We start from the raw sequence: 11,380 nt of genomic DNA, 5'->3' as shown, positions 1-11,380 counted from the left end.
CTCCTCCGACCTCGAAACTTAGAAAACCCAGTGGCATTGAAAAGATAATTCAAAGAAATATCATTAACTATCTTGTAGACCACCTAACTCATCTTGTACTGAGAGTTATACTCGTTTTAAGTTAACCCAAAATTCATAACTTAAGCATAACTTGCAAAATTTTAGATTTTGCTATTTCCAATTTAGCTCTTTTTGGAACTCAAGGTGCTACATCTAGTGACCTAGTGACTTTAACACTGAAGAAATTTTAAATTTCTCAAAAAACCTTACTCACTACGAAGGATGGTTCAAGTCTTAGCTCAAAGGTTTTTTCTGGGGTGTTACCGAATTTTTGGCCAAAGTTATTATATTTGAGAATAGAGGGTAGGTCTAGCTTTGTCCTATGTTATCTAAGTGTTAGTGTAACATTTTAATATTAATAAAAATATATCAGATGTCACATTATGTATCATGTTATGTTTATTGATGTACATTCTCATTTAGTTGGTGATAAAATGTGGTAATAAACTTCTATGAAACTCATATAACCACTAACTCATTATTCTTGTAACTAATGCAACATGTAGGTCATTCACCTACCCCATTATCTTCCTATTCACTGTAAGGAAAAATTTCTTCTCTTATACATAGTGGTTTTCTTTTGGGTTTGAGAAGTTCAAGAGTTGTACAAGAAAATAAAGAGTGAAAAAGATGAGTAGTATTTTTATTTTGTTTTTATGTTGAGATTAGTGTAGTGAAAGAGAGAGTTGAGACATAGAAAAATATTCTAAGTCTTCAACTATATTCACTATATAAAAGAGAGTAATTATATGTTGAAGAAGTGTTCTTTTATGGAGCTTTGGACTCTTAAACTAATCCGGAGTTGTTTGAGTTGTATGATGTTGTTGGGTTGTTATATCCTGGAGGGGATAAGTCAAGAGTAATAATATTGAATCGGTGTAGAGTATGCCATTGTGGAGTTGAATCTCCTTAAAAAGAGAAGGATATTGACGTCTCAGCCTAAAAATTTGTTTATTCATTTTTGTTATTTTATTTTCAACTATAAACTATTGTATTTGTGGTATATTATCCCAACACTATGTATGTAAAACTTGAGCATTTTTAGTCTTTATAACAGAACATATACACATTTGTTTGAAAACTAACAGATATTTGACACATGAGACTTGAATAAAAGACAACTCAACTATGTTTCTCCCCAAATCAATTGATTTCCCTGTACCTTCAAGAATCCTCCTTCATACGAATCTCTCACGTACTGATTCCTTTTTCCCCCTTATTTAATTTAGAGAGAAATATTATAAACACCTTTTAATCAGTGTTAATTATTAGTTTTATTTCTAAATTATTGAAACAGTTAAAGACATTCATTTACTCGGCAAATTAAACATAAATATTCTTTCGATCTTGTAATTTGAGTAAAATACACCCCGAAATTTTCGTCAAGTTTAAGAGTGTGCTACACTTCTCTCGGCTTTCATGTTTCTACAAAAGTTTGAGCTATTTGCTATATCACGTGACAGATCAGGGATTTGTCAATAGTTTAAGGACGAAACTAAGTTTTGACCCGCTAAAATTTTATGCATTTTGGCATTATTTTTTTAAAAGAAAATTTTGTCCTATTTGGTCCCGCTCTGCCCCATATTCTTCTATACAAAATGTTGATATGGATCAAAAAAGGATAATCCAAATGAGGGTATAATTGGAAGGTTTCTTTTATCGAATAGATCACTAGCACAAGTAAAAAAAAGATTGACTAATTTATTAGTTTAATCAAGGAGCAGAAGATGCCTAAAAGAATGTGGCAAAAAATAGTTGTTTTGAGCAGTTCAAAATGCATGTGTACTTATATTATATATATACAAGTCGTGGAACTTTGTGTTAAGAGAGCTCAACATCTCTTCCACTATTCCTTTGAAGAACAATCCCACAACAACTCACGTCACTTAAAGTCTTAAATTTTGTTGGATGCATCCTCAGGAAAACAATTTGAGAACAGCTCATATATATATACCAAGGAAATTATGGATTGCCACTCTCAAAACATTGATAATCGTGAACACCCAACGCTAACTAACATAACCACGTATATTATGAAATTTGTCTATATGATCATTTTGTAAGTTGTGGTAACTGAAGATTTCAGCTTTAACACGTACGAGAGTCACACACTTTAGAAGAATAAAAAAATACATAAGATCTCATGGTAATCAAAAGCACGCATGCATACAATATCTCATATGTTATAATATAATAAAGAACACGAGTACTGATAGCTAGCTAGCACTGTTTAGACTTGTGTTATGAATAAACGAAATGGATATAGAAAAACCGCGTTGGAAGAAGGCATACATGTCTTTTGGATCGGTTCATCATTTGAAGCCTTTACAGGTTGATATGATCTCTCTGCAAAGAACATATATTGGAATAAAACATAACATTTCTAAAAGGAAATATAATGTATGAAAGAATTCATAGAAGCTCTCAACCATAGAAGTATACCTCAAGCTTGTTTCTCCGGTCATTTCTTCAACATATTCCTTAATATTGAAGATCGACTCTTTAAGCTGAGGGCTGTACGATACATTGATAAACTTTAATGACGCAATATCTCCAAAACTGTTTGGGATGTCCATAAGCTCATAACATCTACTTATATCTAGTTTCTCGAGCATGGGAAAGCATTTCTCTGCATCAACCTGCCATTCAGAAATTTGCATACTAGCCAATTTTAGAGATTTGAGATTCTGGAAGGTGACATCTTCCATGTTCCATTCTTTCCCCTCCTCGATGATTGTATCTTCTAGAATTAGTTCTTCAAGGTTGGGTAGTCTAGCAATTCTTGAAAGTGTATCGGATGTTAGAGCGAGCCCTTGCAACCTCANTCGGTTCATCATTTGAAGCCTTTACAGGTTGATATGATCTCTCTGCAAAGAACATATATTGGAATAAAACATAACATTTCTAAAAGGAAATATAATGTACGAAAGAATTCATAGAAGCATACCTCAACCATAGAAGTATACCTTAAGCTTGTTTTCTCCGGTCATTTCTTCAACATATTCCTTAATATTGAAGATCGACTCTTTAAGCTGAGGGTTGTACGATACATTGATAAACTTTAATGACGCAATATCTCCAAAACTGTCTGGGATGTCCATAAGCTCATAACATCTACTTATATCTAGTTTCTCGAGCACGGGAAAGCATTTCTCTGCATCAACCTGCCATTCAGAAAATTGCATACTAGCCAATTTTAGAGATTTGAGATTCTGGAAGGTGACATCCTCCATGTTCCATTCTTTCCCCTCCTCGATGATTGTATCTTCTAGAATTAGTTCTTCAAGGTTGGGTAGTCTAGCAATTCTTGAAAGTGTATCGGATGTCAGAGCGAGCCCTTGCAACCTCATTTTCTTCAAGCTCAAAGGGAAGCCGTGTGTATATTCATCGAATGAATCCCAAGAAGAAGATAAACGGAGTTCTTCAACTTCGTTAAGGACATCCAACCTTGGAAAAAAATCTTCTCTCCTGAACATTCTCGTATGATAGAGACACTAAGGATTTGAAGATTAGGAAACCTTTTGAAAATATCCTCTGTGTCTTCTGAACCGAGAAGGTAGAGCTCATATAATGCTGTCAAATTTTCTAACCTTGAGTCCTCGTCTAACACTGTTGGTTCGTTGATGGACAGATCAAAGAGAGCACAAAACTTTATCCACACATCTCGTAGCTTTACAAGGCTCCAAAAACAAGGCGATAGTACCATGCATGATCTCTCCAGGTTATTCACCACCAGAATTTCTAGACTGTAGAGGTTTGAAAATGACGGAGGGAGAGATTTTGCCTTCGTCTGAATGATTAAGTACTTCAAATGAACGAGCATACCGATTTCATTCAGCAAAGAATCTGGCAATGTTATGCCCTGCAAATCCAAACTTTTAAGAAGCCTCAAGTGTTTTAGGTGACTGTTGGAGGAAAGACAATGCTCATCAACCTTCAGAGAGAGGAGGTGTTTAACATAAGGATTCTTCATTTCTGGATCAAACACGACAAAATTTTCATCGAAATGACATAGATATTCATTAAAACGAAAGATAATTCCACGTGGCATAACATCTGAAGAAGAAGAAGAACAGGAAGACAGAGCTTTTGAACCTCCTATGAAGTGAAGCAACTTTTCCTTCCTAGATTTTATATAACAAAAGTCATGCACAAGATCATGAATTTTGCAAATAGAATTATCGAAAGGTATTACCAAGCTACTGGAAATTAACCCATCCACTACTTCTTCTGCACTTTTCATCTCAATCTGCTCCACAAGTCCTAGACCAATCCATAAATCTTTCAACACAGAGATCCTTATATCTTCGTCCTTTGGATAACTTGCAAGGTAAACCAAACACGACTTTACGTGATCTGACAAATGGTCATAACTTAATTGTATAACCTTCACAACTTCCTCTTAATCCTTAAAAATAAAGGAACTCAAATTATTCAGAACTTCAAGCCACAAAGCCTCTTTCTTTTCCTTCCTTGAAATGACTCCACCAATTAGATCAAGTACTAATGGAAGCCCATTACACTTTCGAGCTATCTTTTCCCCAATATCCTTTAGTTCATCAGGGCAACGTTCTTCTCAGAATACCCTTTTCTCTAATAACTCCCAACTTTCTTCTGATCTTAGCAATCGAAGATACAAAGGATCACTTTGGCATTTTCCATGCAAAGTAACTTCCTTTTTCCGACTTGTTAAAATCACTCTGCTTCCTTTCTGAAATTCAGGAAAAGGTCTTGTTAGCTCATCCAATGTTGCAGTATCCTACATGTCATCCAAGACAATAAGGTACCGCTGTCCACATAGTTTTTTCCGCAGCTTATCAGCAACGTCATCATCTATGTTATTCTCACTGAATCTTTCTTTCAAACCAATAACTTGATTGAAAATTTTCTGCAACAACTTTTTCTCATTACGTTCCTGGTCGACTGTGCACCAAGCACAAACATCAAAATGATCAACAATGGACTTATCATTATACACTCTGAATGCCAAAGTAGTTTTTCCAAGCCCTGGCATGCCAACAATGGAAATGACATCTATCTCAGCTGGTCTACTGGTGAGCTTCCTAATTATCCACTCTGTCTCCTCCTCAAAACCTACAATTATTTTACCAACTGTATTTGATGAGTTTATTTCAACCAGGTTGTTAGGAGCGTTTGCAACAATAATATCGCTGCTCTTGGGGATCTTCTCTTGTACCTCTTTTTTGACAAGCTTGATCTTTTCTACGGTATCAGGAAGTATGAAGAGAAGCTGCAATAGACCATGATCTTGGGCAAGAATTGACATAATGACATGTTCCGCCTCATATGCCACATCTAGAACACGCGTCCAAAGATCTCTATGAAACTCCTGCTCAACATACCCGAAGAACGATCTTATAATTTCCAGGTCTTCTTTCACCTGCTTAATTTCTTCTTTTATCAAAGCAACTGAAGAAGCATTGGAATTGACCAAGTTGTTTAAGTTTGAGAGTATAAGAGTCATGAAGAGCGGTCCATTACTCATGGGGAAGCGGAGCCGAGATGAGTATGCACGGGCTTTCAAGAAAACATTCTTCAGATCTTCTTTGAGGAGTTCAATATTTTCCAGCAAGTTTAGACCTGTACCGCTTGTTGCGTTCATATTCTCTTCTAAGTTGCGATCAAGAACGAATACCTCCTTGGTAAGTTCTCTAACACGTTCAAGAGAACAAACAATTTGTCATGACGAATAAGGTCCTTGGGCACATCAGTAAGAATAATCAATATGAACTCTATCATGACATGAATGTTACACATAGAAGCGCTAGGAGCAACAGTATTAACCATGTGCTCTTGTAGATGAATCAGAGATTCCCTAAGAATGTCTGGAGAGGCTTCTACGAGCTGCTTGATGAAACGTCCAACTTCTTTCGACTTTGAACCTTTCAAATTTGTACAACATATGTGCATAACCTCCAGTTCAACAGGAATAACCTGCACAAGTAGATTAGCTAGCTTGGAGTTAACTCGAGAGACATCTGATTCATCGAATTCGTCAAGTTGATAGTAGAAAAAAGTAAAACAGAAGTTTACAACTCTCTGAGCCTTAAGTTGAAGATGAGGTATGACATATTCGATTGTCTCATACTCAATACAACCATTTACTTTCAACCTATGGAAATCTCGTAAATTGCCAAATACATTCTGCAGAAGCTCATATTGAGTCATTGATGTAAAAATAAGCTCAGAACACAACTTGGGTAGATATTGGAGATACATAAGGATGGCACCCAGAAGTTCAACCAAACGATCCTCAGTTGTGGTTACATGACTTGGTTCAGCATAGGTAATATAACTTTTGATATTTTCAAAGAGGTCATGATAATTCATATTAACGAGGATGTCTTCGCCATGTCGATGCAAAAGTGACTGAACCAGATCATGAATATCATTTGATATGCAAGACATTTTGTCATTACAACCTTCTGAAAAGAAAGAGTAATAAAGATGAAAAAATCCGGACACAAACATCAGCTCCAATGTCAAATCTTCAATTTGATCTATGTCAAGGGAAGTTAGAACACACCCATTCCTTAGCCTCTCTATGAAATCTAGAAGATTGACAATGTCCTCGAGAAGTACAACGGATGACAACTGCCAAAACACCAATGTTGTTTCAAATTATGTTAATACATAAATGGTGATAGTTTAGATAGAAAAAGGGAACACCTGATAGTTACGTGTGAAACTCACAAAAACGTGATAGTTCATATCCAAAAAGGGAACAACTGATAGTTGAGATGTGAAACTCATGAAAACGTGATAGTTCAAATAGAAAAAGGGAACAACGGATAGTTGAGTTGTGATCAAACTCGCGAAAACGTGATAGTTTATGTATGTTTTGATGGGAAAATGCATAAGTACCCCCAGCCTATACCCGAAATCTCAGAGACACACCTAACCTTTACTAAGGTCCTATTACCCCCCCCGAACTTATTTTATATGTAATATTCTACCCCTTTTTGGCCTACGTGGCACTGTCTTGTGAGCCCAGCGCATGTTGACATTTTTTTAGAGGATAGTGCCACGTAGGCTGAAAAGGGGTAGAATATTATAGATAACTTAAGTTCGGGGGGGTAATAGGATCTTAGTAAAGGTTAGGTGTGTCTCTGGGATTTCGGGCTTAGGTTGGGGGGTACTTATGCATTTTCCCATGTTTTGATTATTAACTCTAATTTTCAGTTTTAAATTACAACAGGCGACTATCACAAGTGTAGAAGACTTTCTCCAGATTAGCCTAATAGAGAAGCCAAATGTTTGTCCTGTTACACCTCAATTCTTAAAACAAAAAATGACAGTCTGGTGCATTAAGCTCTCTCATTGTTTACGCGCTAACTCTCTAAACAAAAGCTCTTACTTTCCTAGTTCTTAAGCCATTCCGAATATGTTGTACTTAGGCCACCAAGGCCTGATTCTCAGAATCTAATACAAGGTTTGATTATATTCTTGCCCTTATATTCATCTTTTTTATGGCCGTGGTGTCAAGGCCAAATTTCACGCACCTCGACTAATTCCACGGGATATCTGCCACCTCCCACCAGCAACAAGTACCAGGCAACTCTGCCCACCAAGGCTAGAACCTTATATTCACTTTACCTTGCTATTTTTGTAATTTATGTCATTTCATTTACGAGATTAATCTAACTCGCCTGTCCTTAAATCAATTTGATAGATTCAACAATAGCAGATGATTTAGTGTATAGTTTAATTTATATCAGGAAGATCGAATCATTGATTCTTATAAGTTATAAAGATTATATTCACCATCTAAGTTACATAAAGCAACAAACATACTTACAAGAATATATTAATTATGTGAATGAAAAAAATAAGTAAATAATCATTGATTCTTATAAGTTATAAAGATTATATTCACCATCTAAGTTACATAAAGCAACAAGCATACTTACAAGAATATATTAATTATGTGAATGAAAAAAATAAGTAAATGTTATATGCAACATACCAATGATTTGTTTTCCCCTTTTGTTTGTCCTTCATTTTCTTTTCCTCTTTCCATTCTCACTAATCGAGCCAAAATAGTTAATTTTTTTCTTCCTTCCGTTCAACTTCTCTTTTTCAGTAGAAACAATTTACATCAAACTAAGAATGAAGGAAAATTGAAGATAAAGCCTACTGATAATGTCTCACTGTGGGTTTTTTATTTGGTCCTTGCACTTTTAGAATATATTTTTCGGAAAAGGGTAAAAAATGTCTTAAACTATGTGAAATGAACAAAAATATTTTCCGTTTATAATTTGACTCAAAAATATTTTGGTTGTCAAGACTTTGGTTAAAAAATGTCATTGTAGTCAATATTTTGGTCCAGAAATGTCTCTATAGTAGCTAAATTGGTCAAAAATATCCTTTCCAAATAAATATATTATTTCTTTTCTTTTTAAACACATCTTCTTCCGAATTAAAATATATTTAAAGAACCCTATTCTTGTTTTATTTCTTTTAAAATCACTTTAACAAATAAAAATATAGGAAACAAATTTCTTCTTAATCTTATTTTATCAATTAAAATAGATTAACTTCACGTACCCTTTCGATGGATAATATATGTCATATATATAAGATCATAGTATATTCATCATTAACTTTTATTTATATAACGATAAAAAATAATTATAATAAAATAAGAAATATTTGTATTTTAATTTTTTTTTAGAATATAAGTAGGATAAACATTTTCTAATTTTAAAGAATATTATTAGAAAAAGAATGTCAAAAAGAAAATAAATAATATATTTACTGAAAATGGGCATTATTTACCTTGACACCAAATGTTGTTCTTCATTTCTTTTAATTTATTTCGTTGAGCTTCTAAATTGCTAATAAGTCGAATACTTTATAATTTACTATTATTTTCCATTTATCACTATTGCTATCATAATTATCTATACTACTGTAACTTTTATTATTTTTATGATTATCATCTTTTTATTATCATTTAAAACTATATTTTTATTATCAATATTACTATTATTACTTTAATATCGTCTTGTTTAAAATAGTATGTCGTTACTTTATTTCAAGTTTCTTACTTACTAAAACTTTATATAATATATTATTGTATTGATTAAAGTATAAATTATAGGATCCACATATTATAAGTACTAAATAACATCACATCCTTCTAGTTTTCTATTTACCAAAAATCCCTTAAAAATGATGTTTGCGGGATACATAGCGTTGTGCACGGGATACATTAGGTTTGATACATTCGACATAGCGGGATACATAGTGTTGTGCACGGGATACATAGTGTTGTGAACGGGATGCATAGTGTTTGATATATTCCACATAGTGGGATACATAGCGTTGTGCACGGGATACATAGGTAAATAAGGGATTTTTGAAATTTTTGAAATAAGTAGGGATAAATGGATATTAAGGTAAGTAAAGGAGTGTAGTTAAGTAATTTGTCCTTGATTAAAAACTAGAATCTCAAAGATTTAATTTAAGAAAGAAAAAGGTAAAACCATAAAATTGGGCCTAATTGAATTTCAATTGGATCAAATATTCAGCCCATTTTTTATGTCTAAAATAGGCCCAAATTCGTCAGCTCTTTTCATAACAAAATAAATAGGGGAACTTTCACAAATAACCACTATAATAAACTTAATTATGATTCATAGCTATAGTTTGTATATTTACGGGTTGTAACTACAGTTTAAGTTGTCTCGTTTGTATAATTTGCAGGTACATTTGTATAATTTAGTTATTTTTGTATAAACTCGAAATAACGAGTTTAGACAATAACAAAAACATCAGAAGTGTAAGCAATTATACAAATTATATTATACAAGTTTCGAATTAATGGAGATGTCTACATACTGCGTGCTAAAGTATCCCGGCCTCCCCGTCTGCTTGGCAATAGCACCGCATAGTCCCACCATGTCCAACTACATTGAGCCCGCGTCCTGCCATTACTCTTGTGCATCCTTCTCCTTCCGCTCGCGTAGGATGGCACTAAGGTTCTTCATCTCAGGGCACTTGGCATAGCCATGCGGTCCATCACATATGTAACAACTATCTCCCTTGGTGGTTTGCGTTTTTTTCTCTGCGTAGTTCTGGCGCCTAAACTGTTTACCGTCTAACTTGAAGGAGTCGTGATGCTTAGGATGTGCCTGCTGCTCCTTGCCTCAGCCACGATTTCCCCCATCTTTGGCATGACTACTCCTTGCATCCGTTCCTTTCGCCTTGTCATGCAGTCATGCTTAAAGTCGGTCAAGGCTTGTGTGATGGTCTTATCTATGGTTTTGACTTGTCGCCACTCCAACTCCGTCTTGGCCCAATTTTGCAGTCTGTCCATGAAGTGGAACAACATGTCTTCGTCAGTGAGGTTGGGAATCTGAAGCATTAGAGTTGTGAACTCCTTCACGTATGCTCGAATGCTACCCGTTTGCTTCAATTTCCTAAACTTTCGCTTAATTTCATATATGGCGTTGTTAGGGAAGAAGGCTTTCTTAAACTCCTCGCAGAATTGCTCCCAAGTGTTGATGGTGCACGTCCCATTTCCTATCTCGGCCTCATTGCGCCTCCACTATGGCATGGCCATCTCCGAAAGATACAACACGACAGTGTTGATCTTGTTCTCATCGCTCCTCACCCAACTACACTTGAAGTAATTCTCCAAATGCCACAAGAAGTTCTCCACCTCTTAAGCGTCACGTACGCCTTTGAATATAGGTGGCTTGGGAGCCTCGACCCTGGCCTCCATATCACGGTCGAATGACGTAGATCCTCCAGCTTTCACGCCTTCCTTGAGTGCTTTCATCTTTGCCTTCATGGTCTCAATCGTGCTCAACGCCTCCATGAGTCGACACTCCAAAGAAGTGATAGCCTCTTTCATCTCGAACTCGGTCCACTGACATCCCTCCAACTCCTTGCGGATGTTTTCGGTCTCCTCAAGGGTGAAGTCTTCAAGAGTTTTAAACTTGCCGTCGACCACATTCATACGCCAGCCTAATATCTCCAAGTCGTCACTTGTTTCGATGGTCGAAGGTGGATGAGATGTTAGCGCCTCGCTTGGTGTGGGGTTGAGCAACATTTCCTCATTACTCTTTTGGTGCTTCTTTCCCTTGCGATTCTTCTTTCCACCATCCGGACGGACGTTGGTGGTGCTAGCGGCGTTTACGTCTCCTTCATTGGTCAGGTGAGACATTCGGTTCACGTCCTTCTTTTGTCATCGGGGATGGGAACCTTGGTAGGAATGCTGGAGGGTTCTCGGTAGGTAGGTTTGATGCTAGCCTTGCTGCCTTGGCATTGGTTGATTCAAGCAAACCTCGCT

At 35.7% G+C, this 11,380-nt stretch overlaps 1 pseudogene; it reads right to left on the bottom strand.

Annotated features, from left to right (window-relative positions):
• Positions 1-2,204: 2,204 nt before the first annotated feature.
• Positions 2,205-8,184, bottom strand: LOC125871125 (late blight resistance protein R1-A-like; annotated as a pseudogene).
• Between the last annotated feature and the right edge of the window lie 3,196 nt (positions 8,185-11,380).

This window comes from Solanum stenotomum, chromosome 7 (genome assembly GCF_019186545.1).
Source record: "Solanum stenotomum isolate F172 chromosome 7, ASM1918654v1, whole genome shotgun sequence".
Lineage (NCBI taxonomy): Eukaryota > Viridiplantae > Streptophyta > Magnoliopsida > Solanales > Solanaceae > Solanum > Solanum stenotomum.
This window is presented reverse-complemented; position numbering and strand designations above follow the sequence as displayed.